The following is a 16,008-nucleotide window of genomic DNA, read 5'->3' on the forward strand; positions in this document are numbered from 1 at the left end:
TGCCAATGAAATGAGGAAGGCAGAAAGGGGCAAAGGGCATTCTTACTCTGGTTCTGTCAGCAGCTCATGACTAACCTGTCACTTCCTTCAGGCTTGTAAGACAGCTATGCCTTTGGCTGTGGCTTCCTAGTTTCTAGGTAGCTCCAAGAGTTTGCCAGACCATTTGATCACAGCATATGGCAGTGTGACCAAAAGTTGCTAAGTGGCCTAATCCTAACATTAGCTCCTCCAGCTCGTTCAATTATTTGCCATCACTTCATCCCTATATTATATACCTTTCTGCATAAAATACCTAGGATGGTTTGTTTTCCTGAAGTGAACTCAGATATGTTCTTCCAGAGATAGTACTGCTTTACGTTCCCATCACCAAAATGTGAGTGCCTGTTCTCTCATTCCCTATGGAATCTTTTTCTCATTTTTGTCTATCGATGGAGTTTGAACTTGGAGCCTGAGTGCTGTCCCTGAGCCCTCTTGCTCACACACTCTCACACTCTCTTGAGCCACACCACCACTTCTGTTTTTCTGGTGGTGAATTGGAGATAAGAGTTTCATGGAGTTTCCTGTCTAGGCTGGCTTCAAACTGTGATCCTCAGATCTCAGTCTCCTGAGTAGCTAGGGTTATAGGCATGAGCCACCAGTGCCCAAGTTTTTGACCTTCAACTAAGATCCTAGTTATCATCTAAAATGATATCATAGTGTAGTTTTAATTTGAATTTCTTCCACCATGAGTGAAGGTGAATAATTTGTCATCTGTCTAAAAGCATGTTAACATCTGCATCGTGGCATTGTGCATCATGGCGCTAGGTTGCAATCACTTGCTGTTACCACAAGGCTTAGACCCCCAGTCCTCTGATCATGCTGATTACTGAAGACCATCTCATTGCCAATCCCACTGATTCATCTTCAATTCTTTTCTTACTCGTGCTGTTACCAATATTTAATAAAAAATGCCATGTCTATTCTTTGGAACACTTACTACACTTGACTCTGAGGCCTACCTCATTGTTCCTTTGGTAAGTTCCATTTCATCTTCCCAATGTCCTGAGCTTCGGGCTGCCCCAGGCCTCAGAACTCAAACTTTCTCTGTCCACATCCATTCCTACATGATCCAGTCTGGTCACTAGGCTTTCAACCATTTCTAAAATGAGGGCCCCAGATACCTATCTCCAGCTCTAGATTGTTCCCTACTCAGAAATAGCCACTTGGATCTTTGAAAACCATCTCAACCAGGCACCAGGCATTCATACCTATAATCCTAACTACTCTGAAGGCTGAGATCTGAGGATCATGTTTCAAAGCCAGCCCAGGCAAGAAAGTCTGTTATCCCCAAAAACCTATTTTTAAAAAGCTGGAAATGGCCCTGAACAGGGATAAACAGGGATACTTTGAGATGTTATTTTTTTGCACCAGTCCTTGGGTTTGAACTCAGGGCCTGGGTGCTGTCCTTGAGCTTTATTGGAGATAAGAGTCTCACAGACTCTCCTGCCTGGGCTGGCTTTGAACCATGATCCTCAGATCTCAAGGTCCACAAGAAAACAAAACCTTCTATTCACCTCCCAGTATCTCTCCACCTCAATAATAATACCCAACTATCTACCAGCTACCCTGCCACAGACCTGGAAGTCATCTTGAGCACCACTCCTCATCTCACAACCCCTTCCTCCAGTCCCCACAATCTACATTGGCTCTAACCTTTAGAACTCATCCAGCCCATAATATCCACACCCCACCATGACTTCTGGTTTGGTATAGTGACCTCCAACTGTTCTCCTTCCAGTCTTGTCCCTAAATCTACTCCTAGCACACTTACTGAGATGATTTATATAATGTCACTCTATGATGTGGCCTAGCAGAGTCTTCTGTTGGATTAAGAAGTAGCCAGCACTATAAGCTACTGCAAGAGCCTTTGCCTCAGTGCCAAGACTTCTCTGACCTTCGGTGTACTTTCCCTTTCATTCTCCAGCCCCTCTGGCCTCATCCACAAACACACCAAGTAAGTGCCCCAGTCCGAAAGCCTTGGTTCTTGTTTCTCTGCATGGAATGCTCTGGCTTCCCTCATCATGGGTGTGTGTGTGTGTGTGTGTGTGTGTGTGTGTGTGTGTGTGTGTGTGTGTGTGTGTGTGTGTGTGTGTGTGTGTGTGTGTGTGTGTGTGTGTGTGTGTTACTGCTGGGACTTGAACTCAGGGCCTACGTGCTGTCTCTTACACTCAAGGTTGGTACTTTACCACTTGAGCCACAGCCCCACTCTTACTGGCTTTTTCCTGGTTAACTAGATAGAAGAGTCCCAATAGATTTTCCTGCTTGGACTGGCTTCAAACTATGATCCTCAGATCTTCAGCCTCCTGAGTATGTAGGATTACAGGCATGAGCCACCAGTGCCCAGCTCTTAATGAGTTGTTTAAAATCCTAGCGTCAACCCTCCTCCAGGACTCCTAATCCTTTTCTGCCTTCTCCTCACAGAATTGACCATGAGGTGAAATTTTCTTCTATCTTCCCTACTAGGACATTAGACTCGGTGACAGTGGGACCAGAGGCTGTTCTGTTGGTTGTTAAATCCCTAGCCACTGGAAGTGTTGAACACCTGAGAGGCACTCTGCAAGACTTCTGGGAATAAGAGGCTGAATGAAGCTACTTGATAGCCTGCAGGGGCTGTGTGAAAACAGGAGTGGAGGTGTGGGTTTGGGGAGCTGTGGGAGAGAGGAGGAGACGTATGGATGGAAACACAAACCCCGTGGGCAGAGTGGTGGCTCAACTGCCGGTAAAAAGGACAATGAAGACAAGATGAAAATGTCACAGAGGAGGTGCAGGGAATGGTGACGTCCAGCTTGTACAATATGCCATACATCTTATGTGTGCTCATTTAATTAAGCATTATGGCAACTCTAAGAGTTCAATATTACTAATATTTCCAATCTACAGATGACCAAAGATGCACAGAGGGTTTTAAGATGCACCCAGGTCAGCTGGGTTGGAAGCCAGGCCTTCATCTCTATGCTCTTCCAACCAGTTGAGAAGGATAAAGTCCTTAGCAGGCTTACAATAGGTCCAAGCACCCATTCACCATCCCCTTGCTCATAAAGAAACACAGGAAGGTATATTGGGGGTGAGGTAAGTGGTCAAGGGAACAGAAACATGTTACCAGAAAGAGCCCCAAGGGAGAGGCAAGGAAGAGAACTAACTACTCCACAGGAGTAGTCAGCTATAGATTTTTATATATTACAGCCTGGCTCTTTAAAATGGGGAATAATGACATTGAAATTATTCTAAGCTTTAAAAAAAAAAAAAAAAAAAAAAAAAGCTTTTCAGAGACCTCAATGACCAAACTGCCTCCTGACTCCTGAATTCCATTACCCAGAAAGAACCTAATAACATATTATTATCGCTTCTCCTCACTGACAGGATTTCTGGGCTGAAAAGACAAACAAGGAGCGCGTTCATAATACCACACAGTCACCTCTGCTGAGCCGCAACCGACTGCTGCTAATTCCAGGTAAATGCTACGGGGTGGAAGAAAGCCTGGGGCTGGAAACACAACTTGGTGTTTGATAATTGTTGCCAGTCTGGCTGGCTGTCACCCTCAGAGAGCCCAGGGAACCAGCAGAATCCCATCGGGTGAAGGGCAGTAGAGACAGATTGTATTACGGGAACCCACATCGAATTTCTCAGTTCAACAGAGATCATGCAGGAGGAACTGGTGAGACATTGAATGGAATTCCAACAAAGGTGACTACAAATGCCCTGGGCCCCACTAGTGGGTCCTATTGAGTTGTCAGGGATGTGCAGCTTCGTTTCTAAATGGGTCTGAGCCTTTGTAAATGATGCTGGAGTCACGTGTCATGACAGTCCTGTTGATCAATTTCAATTGGGAAGCATGACACTCCTCTCTTGGAAAATGCTTAAGTCCAGTGATGGACAAGTGGTGGGTGGTCAGCAGCCCTAACAATACTCCCAAATTGCCAAGAGTTTGGAAAGTTTTTGTTGTAACAATTGAAAGGTAAGAGTCCTCTCTTTACTCATTTAGCACCCCTAGTCTCACAATGTATTTGGGGTATACCTGTTCAGAAAATACTTGTGTTTATTGTTGTTGTTGTTGTTGTTATGTGTGTACATACCAATACTGGGACTTGACCTCAGGCCCCTGCACTGTCCCTTAGATGATTTACTCAAGACTATTGCTTTATCACTCAAGCCGCACCTCTACTTCTGGCTTTGTGCTGGTTCATTGATTTGCTGCTTCTTTTCCGGTCTGGGCTGGCTTCAAATTGCAGTCCTTAGATCTCAACCTCCTGAGTAACTAGGATTACAGGCATGAGCCATGGGAGCCCAGCAAAAATACATATTGATAAAAGAATGAATGGCTATTGAATGAACAAGCAGTAGAGGTTCACAGCTCCTGGGAGAGTTAAGATTGTAGTGTGGCAATAAGTACACTTAGCCCCACGGGAGCAACTAAACACTCCCTCCCTTGAGGGTCCTAGGATGCCATTGTGAAGTCTTTCAAGACAGACTGACACATTCTAAGTTCAGCAAGGTTACGTTCAGGATTTGTGAGGAGTTTCATCCGGTGCTCAGTGTCCTGGATCTCTGTGGCATGTTGGTAAGCAGAACCTATATCATCGTCTCTCACCAGAAACTTATACCCAAATATTAAGGAACAGGAAAGATGATAAGTGTTACAGTTCAAGGCAAAATAACAGGATTTCTGCTCTGCCATATATGTTCAGAACATATATGTTCAGAACAAATTTTCTTTTTTTAAACATATTTTTATTTAAGTAGTTGTACAAAGGAGTTGCCATTCAACATAGCAGCTTATGAATACAGTGCCCCTTGATCAGGCATCCCTTTTAACATTTTCACCCCCCCCACTCCTCCCCTTCCTTTTTCTTAATTTTAACACTATCCTTTAAAATATGGTTTGTTTTTTATTGTAAATGTGATGTACGGAGTGGTTACAGTTACATAAGTCAGGTGATGAGTACATTTCTTTCAGAACAAATGTTCTTACCTGTCTGAGCCTCTTTTCCCAGTTTGCACAATGGAAGTAATCAAGGCTAAGTGCAAGGTCTATACATAAAAGATTAAAATAGTGAATTTAAAGTACAACATTTTCAGAACGTTGCCTCCTATATAAAGTAATTTTCACAAGCAAGTCATAAGGAGTGAGAGAAGATTTCAGGCACAGTGGAACCCAGAAGCTCAACTAACATCACCCTCAATTAATATCACACCATTTCTCACACAAGCTTTGTCTATAGAAATAATCACCAGTAGCCTCTTTCCTGTTATTGCTGAAGTTGTCTCAGAGAAGACTCTGATTGGTCCAAGGTAGCTCACACAACCAATCACTGTGAACAGAGGAATGGGATGATCTGATTGTCCAGGCCTGACATTTGTTTTAGGAGTGGGGGCAGAGTTAGCTCCTCCCACACCAAGCAGAAAGAGTTTACAAATGGAGAAAGCCCTCCTGTTCCTTCAGTCTCTTCAAAAGATATATGTAAAAGACAAAGCTTTTGGTTTTCTACTGGTTTATTGCAGATAAGAATCTCACGGACTTTCCTGCCAGGGCTGGCTTTGAACCACGATCCTCAGATCTCAGCCTCCTGAGTAGCTAGGATTATAGGCATGAGCCACCAGTGCCTGGCGTGCATACTTCTTTATGGAAGCAAAAAATGCATTTCTATGGGCTTAACATACCAATACTGTTTAGAACTTGTGAATAAGTTGTCTAGGCAGCTGGACATAGGCATGATCCCCCTGGCCCTGAAAAGCCAAACATGGCCCTGTGATCCCTGGTGAGGAGACATAGAGCAAAATGGAAATCTCCCTTGTATGAAGTGATGAGAGATTTATTAGGAGATCATAGCTGAGCCTGGTATGAGAGAGATGGTGACAAGCCCCATCTTGTTGATTCTGAGGCCTTCTAAGCCCCAGAGCTGGTTTTCAGAGCCAGTGTCAAAGTGGGTATCCCTACTAAGCCTCCTTCTCTAACACTCTCTCCATTTTCTCATCTGAGAAGTAGAGGAAGGGTGGCCTTGAGTGAGGAAGGCTTTCATGTCAGAGCAGGTAAGGGGAGGGGGACATGGGGAGAGGAGAGATGAGACAGGCATCAGCACCTACATGAAATGTACCATCATTTTAAATCATTTACCAGGCATTTGTTCACCCCACACATAGTATTTATCTAAGCTCCATGGAGGACACAGGAGTCAAGAGATTAGGCCCAGAGTTGAATGTACACGCACATATTCCAGCCTGCTTCCCTAACTCCGGTTAGCCTCTCTCCACCTCAGTTTCCTTCTCTGCAAAACACAGTGGTCATATTTTAAGAGGATATTAAAATACTTAGGAGCATCTGGCATGTGGACACCATGATCATTACTGACTTTATGGCACAGCAGTTGGATATAAAAACATACTTTATGGTTCGCGTTTATAAAAAAAAAATCTACTGGGCTGAAACAGCAATGTGGAAAACACATTCAGTGATAGAATAGAATGAATTCTAAGATGGCTTCCAACATGCCCACCCCACCTCAACACATCTTGTATAATCCCTTTAAATGTATGCCAACCTAGTGACTGTTAAGATAGTTCTCCTTGGTTAGGTTATGTTAATGCTTCAAAGCTGATTTGGAATTAACCAAAAGGGAGTTATTCTTGATGGGCCTGACTTATCTGGTGAGAGGGACTTGGTCCCTCCTGAGATCTTTATGAGATGAAGGCTTAGCAACTATAAGAACCTGTCACAATCAACAACATATATGAACTCAGAAGAGTATTTGAAACACAGGCTGACCTTATGCTCAGCCTTGGTTGTAGCCTTGTGTGACCTCCTCTGAGAAGAGATCCCAGCTCAGCTGTTCTTAGATTTCCATAATGGTTAATCTTCACTGTTGGCTTAATTGTATTTAGAGATGCCTATGAGACTAACAAAGCACAGTTTTAGTGTATGTGTGAGAGAGAGGGCATTTCCTCACTCAAGATGATCATAGGGGCTCTGACCTAATCAATGGTTTAATCCACTGATGGATTCAAAATCTAAATAGCCTATTGGAAGGTGGTAGAAGTGGGAAAGATGGGGCCTAGGTGGAGGAAGACACTGAAGGAGGTTATGTCCTAGATAAAAAAACTTTGTCCCTTCTCCATCCTGGCTCCTCTTTGCTTCCTGGCTACCATGATGTGAGTGGCTTTCCTCTCTCACACCCTTCCTCCAGGCTGTTCCTAACACAACACTTTCCTCTCCTCCTGCCCTTTGTCTACACTGTTCCTTAACACAGGAATTGTTAGGGATATATGCATGTATCTGTCTGGCTGTCCATCTGTCTATCCATCACCAATCATTACTTAATACTTTTATCTCCAACCAACTTCAGGGTTCATTTAGCGTTCCTCTTGCCTGATTTGTAGTGTCTTTCCCTGATATGGAGGAGCGTGGTTTTCATTACTCATGATATATTTACCTATTTGTTCAGTCCTACTGGTTTCAGTATTTCACCCATGAAAAATACTTACTAACTAGAGCACAACTCTATTTGTGTATAGTTTTCTTTTGTTACAGTTCTATGTGCACAGTCAAAATCTGACTTCTCTCTCTCTTCTCTTCTTCTCTCATCTTTCTTCTCCTTCTTGCATGATTCTAATATTCAATGGTAATACAGTTAGGTTTATTTGTCACTGTCACCCATTTAAAGGTTCCTCACATTCTAATTTGTTTTTATTTTTGCTTTACTTTTTGAGACTGAAATGTTGACATGATTCTAAAAGTCAGAGCTACTTACATAGGAAGGTCCTGATTTTGTCCATTTTTGTTCTGAGTTTTTGGCTTTTAGGCTCCCTGGTGGGTTTTTATATCTGTTCAATGAAGTTTGAAGCATATTGTACAGATTTCTTCTGCCTTGTGGTGGTTTTCAGGGAGTACCTTCTATGAGTTGAGGCTCACTGGGTGGACGGTTCTGACTTGCATAACAACTCTGTGTGGGTTTAATCATTGTCTCTGTTCATTTTTGAAGCTTGATGGGGCCTTTCTCTGCCAGTGACAAATATAGATGTGAGGAAGGGTCAATGGCCACTGACTTAGAGATTCTCTTGTCTGGCAAGATCTTGAATGAGCCACCTTTGCCCCTGAAGCTCCCTCTCCTTTCAATATTGGAGGCAGGGCAGTTGTTCGTGATCACTCCCTTCAGTATTTCTCCCAAAACAACATTCTGTACCGGAAAAGAAAAACAAATAAAAAAAGCCACACCCTCAGCAAAACCTGAAGGCAGAGGATGCCTAAACATCAAAGCAACTACAGTAAAGGAAGAAAAAGATCCCTGCAATTCTACTATGTGAAAAATAAAGCCTGTGGAGTTTTGTCGTGAGCCAGGGCAGGCCTGGGAAGTCACAGCCAGAGAGAGGCAGCCACACACCTATCTATCCAAAGCCAGCCCTAAAAGGAGAGGAAAACAGAAATAATAAGTTCTGCTCTAATAGATCAGAATAATACATCATTTCCAGAGAAGAAAGGGCAAAGGGCAATGGTGAACAACTCCATCCCATAGTTGGTGCTCCCACAACTAAAAGAAATGAAAGTCAGAACTGCCGCCCTTGATTCTTCATCAACTGGAAGGCTTGATATATTTATAACAATAAAGAATTTTTCACTATTCAGTACAGTCTTTCCCTCCCCCCATTTCCTTCATTTGCCCTTTCATCAAGCAATAATCAAACCAGGGTTCTGTTTGCATTTACCTCAACCACACAAACACATCTGTATATACATAGACATGCATATATATGTATATATAATATATACATAAAATATATAATATATGCATGTATAAATATATGTATGTATGATATATAAGCATACGCATTATATATTTTATTTATAACATGTATATAATTATATGTACATATATAATTATATATTTAGAACATATAATTATGTGATTTTTATATAATTATATGCAACACTATATCTATTATGTATGCATATTCCTAATTCAAAATCTATATTTGGAGGAAAGAGACAATAGGGAGAATTATAAGAGTTGGGACATCATTTGATCCTAGAGAAAAAACTCTCTACCCTCTGCCTTGATCCAAGGAGTCCTCAGGTATGAGGTTTCAGGACAACTCAGACCATCTCTAGAGTAAGTAGCACTTACTCTGGACTAAAGACCAGCCCCCAGAGAAAAAGGTCACATAGTGTAGTTAGGTCTGTGAGCTTCTGAAGGCCTGGTGTGATTCAGGAACAGTTACTCTGAGATTGCTATGCAAAGAAGTCATGGGTAAGTAGTCCTCCCTGAAGCTGTTGAGTGGAGCAGACTGAGGATCACTACCCAGGAAGTACTACATGAATAAATCACTTAACAGATACCCAACCTGCCTCTGGGGCAGGTGGCCTTCCTCACTTGGTGAGCTGCTTTCTGCAATCCCTACCATGAGAAATAAGAAAGCATATACTCTGTCCTAAAAAAGGGAATCCAGAAGATACTGGAAAACATACTCCCTAGTACAATTAGACAGTAACTAAAAGCCATTTTTGAGGAAAAACATACAATCTCCTAGCTAAGCACCATGCAAGCTCTATGAGACAGCATTCTTATGGCCTCTCAAAAATCTATATGTTGACACTCTAACCTTTAAGGTGACAGGTTAAGAGGTGAGCCTCGGGGAGGGGATTAGGTCATGAGGGTGGAGCTCTAGCATTTGAGATTAACGCCCATATAAAAGAGACCTCGGAGAGCTAGTATGCGATTTCTGGCGTCTTTAAGCCACCTCACTTAAGGTATTTTGTCATAGCATCCCAAATGAATGATGAGACATGGTATTATCTGGCTTCTTTCTTTAAGAATGCCAGCTCTTGAGAGCAGAACAATCCAATGACCCTAAGACCTTGTAAGTTAAAAATGTGCTCCACAGACCAGCAACATCGATCAACATCATCTGGGAGCAAGTTGGTAAAGTAGAACCTGTAATACTACCCTGGACCAGATCAGTCAGCTTTTGTATTTATCAAGAGGCCCATGGATCCAAACACATAGTCAGGCTCAAGTAGCAGGACATTAGATTGAAGTGTGGTGAGAGGAAAGACTTAGGTAACAAATCAAGAGTCCCTGGAGGGACAGGGGTTTATTGTATCTATTTAACACTTTTAGATTTAGTTTTTGAGACAGGGTCTCATTATGATGCCCAGACTGGTCTTAATGATTGGGGCCTCTTGAGCCTCCTATGTCAGCCTCCCAAGTAGCTGGGATGTCAGGTGCATGTCACCACACCTGCTTTGTAACTATTAATTTATTATCCAAGAGTAAACAGAAGAGAAAAACTATAGTCACCTAGAATATAATACGTGATGTCCAGTGCCAGAACAAGCCACCCAACCCCAGAAGAAGACCCAGAGGAAGACCAACAGGACATACCCACCTGCGACCCACACCAAATCCTCGAGTACAACCATCGGCCCCCTTAGGAAGATTTTCTCAACAATTCTCTAGTTCCCTCCACTTTCTCCTTCCCCAGGAGAAATTGACCATTTCCTGAATTATTCCCAGCACAAAGTAGGTGCTCAATAATTGTGTGCCCAATAATGAAAGTGTTGTACTAGCTGCCTTGGATCAATTAGTGGTTGTAATTGAAACTGAATGTAATTAATTATATAATTTGGGGCTGTTCAAGTTTAATTCCACTAAAATTGTATCAGGAAAACAAGGCAGGAGGAAGGACTAGGAACCAAAGGGAGGGAACTATCAGCAATATTTCTGTGTACAGTAGGCGCTGCTGCTGCCTTAGCATGGCTGTTATAACACAGAATGGGTGAATGAAATAATAGACATTTCTTTCCTATAGTATGGAGCAAGACACCAGCAGGGCCTGCTCTTGTAAACAGCCCCTTTCTCCTGCAATATTGTCACCCTCCCTCCCCCTCTACTTATAAGGGCACTAATCCCATTCGTGGGGTCCCATCCACCATTCTGACATAATTGTCATTACCATCACATTGCAGATTTGGATTTTAATGTAAGAATTGACACAAACACTGAGTGCATAACACTTAACCACAACCACAACAAAATCCCTGTTATGTAAGGAGTGAGTTCTGACCCTGAATCCCATTTGGACACACAAAATCAAAGACTTCACTCTCCTACCTGCACAACAGGCAGCAAGTCAGTCTGTGCTGTGGACATTGCTCAGCTTGGGAACATGAGTTTGTCTTGACCCACTCCACTCGCCCCGCTTTGCATGTTTTTCATTTTTCATGTCATCTGCTTCTCCCCTTGGCTCTCACAGACTAAAAAGGATTTGGGGGAAATTTCTGACCAGTGATTTTAACACATTTAGACCCAACATGCCTTTGAAAAAAAAAACAAAAACAAATATTTGCCAATGTCCTTTACCATCTTCAAATAAAATCTGTCGACTCTGCTGGGTTCTGATGGTTCATCAGAACTTAGCTACTCAGGAGGCTGAGATCTAAGGATCGTGGTTCAAAGCCAGCACAGGAAGGAAAGTTCATGAGACTCTTCTCTTCAATTAACCACCCAAAAGCCAGAAGTGAAGATGTGGCTCAAAGTGGTAGAGTTTAAAAACAGCTTAAGGACAGTGCCTAGGCCCTGAGTTCAAACCTTACTCAGCCTCCTGAGTAGCTAGTATTACAGATGTGAACCACCAGTGCCTGGCTCTTTTTTTTTTTTTTATACTGGTCTTAGGGCTTGAGAGTTCTAAGTCTATCCCAAGTAAAGAAAGGTTCCTACTTGGAAAGCAAAAATTGAGCATACATGCCAGGACTGCTTTATTCAGTCGTGGTTGATTGAGATGCTGAGTTAACAAGGACGTTGGGGCTGAATCCCAGCTCTAGGCCAAACGATGTAGCGATGGATCTGTGAAGTCTGCATTGGATGTGGTAGAGTGAAGTCACCATGACAGGTGCCTCCCCTATCTGTTTTAGAATCCCAGACCAATCTGTCAACTTTCTGGACCAAAAGCTAACTCATTCTACCAGTGCCAGTCTATTTCATTCCATCAGTTCCCTTGTATATAATTTGAGGTAAATGCCTCTTTCCTGATTGTTGATGCAGTCCAATCACAGGATAAATTGCTTTGCTATAAGCGATCATCTCGGAGTCTCCTGACTCATTCCCTCCGAGGCACACAAGTTGAGCATACACTACATTCCAGTCACAGGCAGTGGTAGGATTAGGCAAACCTACAGGCTATAAGAGTCATCATTTTTCAGGGTCTCTAACTCAAAAAACAATATGCATCACACAAACTTAATGTGAATACCTATTTTTCATCTAAAATTCATGTACCCTTAGGTAAGGGATCAAGATGACACAGTGCATAAAATTGATTGTGTCCAATGTCTTGAATATGTATTGCTAGGATGGCTATATTTTGAGGGAAATGTCTTTAGATGCAACGGTGATGATCTTTAAAGTTCATGAAAGTAGTACCCTAGAAAAAGAGAGACACGGGAATATAAAATAATCATTCACAAATGTGGCCTGTATCATACTAATTAGAAATACACAATTAAAAGGGATGGGAAGGGATGTGAAGGGTAAACAAAGGAGGAGGCTGCAATGCTTGATAAGAAATATATGCATTATCCTGCCCATTTAATTGTAACCCCTCTGTACAGTATGTTCACAAAAAATTAAAATTAAAATTAAAAAAGAAATACACAATTAAGACCCCTGTTCTGTCATGAATTTTTTTTTAATCTTTAAAAGTCCAAAGGGAAAAAATTAGAAAGATCATATGAATCTAAAAACCCTCACAAATACTGCATTTTAGGAAAGCTCCACAGATGGGGTTTGCCACTGTTCCCACCAGCAAGACCCCTCCTTCTGTCAGAGCTACAGATCTTCAAGGCAGCATGGAATCTACCTGATCTAGTCCCTCCAGTTCCCAGTCAGTGTGCGGACTGAGCTAAGGTGAACAGCCCCATACCAAAGGCAAGGCTGACTTTAGTCTCCACCATGGAGTATGAGACAAAACCCTGAGCCTCTCTCTCCCAGATGGCACAGGCAGGGAGACAATAAGTGTGAGAGGTGGGAATGAGAGGAAGGGTCAGGAGAGCAGGGAGGGTAGGCAGGGCAGCAACAGGAGGCCCCCATGGAAGGCAGGACATGGGACCTGTCACCTAGGTCAGGAATAGAGGATATATGGAAAAGCAAAGAGAGAGGCCAAGAGTTTGGGGGTAAGTTTGCTCTCTCAGAACCATGTACATAGGCCTATTTAAGAATGACCCCGAGGGAGAGGTGGTAGTTTCACACCAGCTCTATTTTACACAGTCAGACTTGTGGAAATAATGGGGAAGAGAGAGGGAGAGAGGGGCTTCCACATGTCCCCAGTTAGCAAGCCTATGCCTCCTTCAACTGGGTCCCCAAATCTGGTCCCCTCAGGTTGGGACAACCTATGGGTAACTGTTCTTATCTGACCCTGCTCTCTGGAATGTCTGTATCAAATAATACTGTGATTAAGGAAATGGCTCCCTCCTGCTCTCTGGGGGTGACTGGCACAGACAGAAACAAGCAAAATCAATAGGAGAAATTAAGCCTAGTTCAGCCAGTCAGTTCTAAGAATCCCAGCAGTCCCTGGCAAAGTACACCCAACCACTGGATCCCTGCCAGAGTGATGGGGGAACTCTGCTGGTTTCCACCAGAAAATGGCATATAGCATTAACTACTCAGTAAGTAGCCATTGCTCTCATAATTTCAACAGCAGTCACAATGTGTTGCCATGCCGATGTTTTCTCTTGTTCGGCTCTCAACAATGTCCAGTCTGATATCTCCTGATTTTTTTCATCTTTCAGGGCTCTCTTCATCTGTCCACATGGATCCAGGGCCTTTCAAGACAATAGCTATGATGAGGACTTTTTCAGTTAAGAAACAGGTAACTAACTTGAAGTCACTTAAAAAGCAATAGGGTGAGCGGAGTGCCAGTGGCTCATGTTCATTTTCCTAACTACTTGGGAGGCTGAGATCTGAGGATCATGGTTCAAAGCCAGCCAGGGCAGGAAAGTCTGTGAGACTCTGATCTCCAATTAACCACCAGAAAACCACAAGTGGCGCTGTCACACAAGTGGTAGAGCACTCGCCTGGAGCTGAAGAGCTCAGGGACAGAGCCCAGGCCCAGAGTTCAAGCCCCATGACTGACCAAAAAAAAGAGAAAAAAAAGCAATAGGGTGAGCCAGGTGCCAGAGGCTCAGATCACAGTTCTAAGCCAGCCCAGGCAGGAAACTGTGAGATTCTCACCTCCAATGAATCACAGAAAAAGCTGGAAGTAAGGCTGTGGCTCAAATGGTAGAGCACTAGGCTTGAGCAAAAGGAGCCCAGGCCCAGACCCTGAGTTCAAGCCCAGGACTGGCAAAAAAAAAAAGGGGGGGGGGGTGGTATAGTACAGATTATAATTCATATACCTAAAAAAAAAAAAATCGAGTTGTTCTGGCCTTGAGGAATGGCGAGATCCAGTTCAATGGATAAGGCAAGCAGTATAGCCCCTGGGACCAGCACTCTATAGAAGGGCGGTCATGCTGCATAGCTTCCCCATGGAGGATCTGCTTAAAGGCATGAGGCCACACTAGAACCAACCTTTGTAGTCCAAAGGGTGGCCATCAGTCTATGGCCTGTGGAAGATGAAAGAATCTGTACACTTGCAACTGCAAGGAATACTGAGTAGATCAACTGCCTGCTTCAGTGCTCAGGGCCTAGTGATTGCTAGGCAGATGCCCTCACTGCTGAGTCATGCCTCCAGACCAGTATTTTACTTTTTTCCTGTTGTTTTCACCAGCACTGTCTGTTAACAGTAACTACAGCCTGACAGGAAGAAAAACACTGCCATCCCCACTGCAGGGACACCGAGGCTCAGGGACCACACAAGTGACAGCAGGCCTGACCTCTAGCAGCCTGGCCCGTGGTGGGTGATGCTGGCCCTTGTCTGGTGATCTGATCCAGGCCAATGAAAGAGAAAGGCTCAGAGCTGCTCTGGGAACAGCTGCCATGGGACTATTGTAGTCACAAACTACTGCAAGTTAGAACTCACTTCTGATCTGCTTATTAGAACTTCCTGAGTGTTTGTGATTTGTCTCCTAAATCCCCTCACAGTTTGGTCATTCCTCCTTAAATATCTGAAGGAGAGGAAGACGTGAAAAACAGAACTTCCTCTGTGTTCTTACTTACCAAAGGGCAAAACTTCTACTGATATGAATTCCTCTTACTAGGATTTCCCTAGATAAGGGTATAGCCCAGCCTCCAGCATGGCCCAAGGTCCTTGATGTCCAGGGCAGGCTGGTGGGACACGCCTGAGCCCACACAAACCCTCCCTCCATATAGAATATAGCTCTGGGGTGCTACAGTCCAACCATACCCCAACCACAAAGTCCCAGGAACCTCTCTCCCCACCCCCCCCACCACTGCAGGAGCTACCAGCCCCAGCTAAAGGAGGCAGTAGTGAGGCAGGGAGGGTCCCACTTCCAGCAGCCTGGAACAGGACCAGGTACAGGGGAAGCCATCTGCGCCAGCAGAGGAAAATAGAAATCCCAAGCCAGGAGCAAACAGAGGTTAAGAGGCTGCTGTCCATCTGAGCTCCAAAGCCTGGCTCCATCACTTGCTACCCAGGTTCCCCCAGACATGACCTAAGACCCTCAGCTCAGCTCACTCATCTATACAAAGCAGACCATGGTGGTCCCTAGACTTCATAGCTGTCACATGGTAAGTAAAAAAAAAATGCATCCATGCAAAGAAGCAAACACCTGGTAAGTTCTTAGTAATTAGCTAGTATTATTACTATTACTATTGCTGTCTTTGTCATTTATTAATAGCCAATGCTTAATTCTTCCACATGGAATAAAGCTACCAGAGCATTCCCAAGCCTCCCATAGGATTCCAGAGTGCAATAAGAAGAATAATATTCTCTTCAGCTCCAAAGACACCCCCCCACCTAGTCCCTGGGACCTGGAAATGTTACCACATGGTCAAAGGATGTGGTTTCCTTAGTGAGAGAGGTTTACTT

The sequence above is a fragment of the Dipodomys merriami genome, unplaced genomic scaffold, assembly GCF_024711535.1.
Source record: "Dipodomys merriami isolate MVZ:Mamm:240054 unplaced genomic scaffold, mDipMer1.0.p SCAF_1, whole genome shotgun sequence".
NCBI lineage: Eukaryota > Metazoa > Chordata > Mammalia > Rodentia > Heteromyidae > Dipodomys > Dipodomys merriami.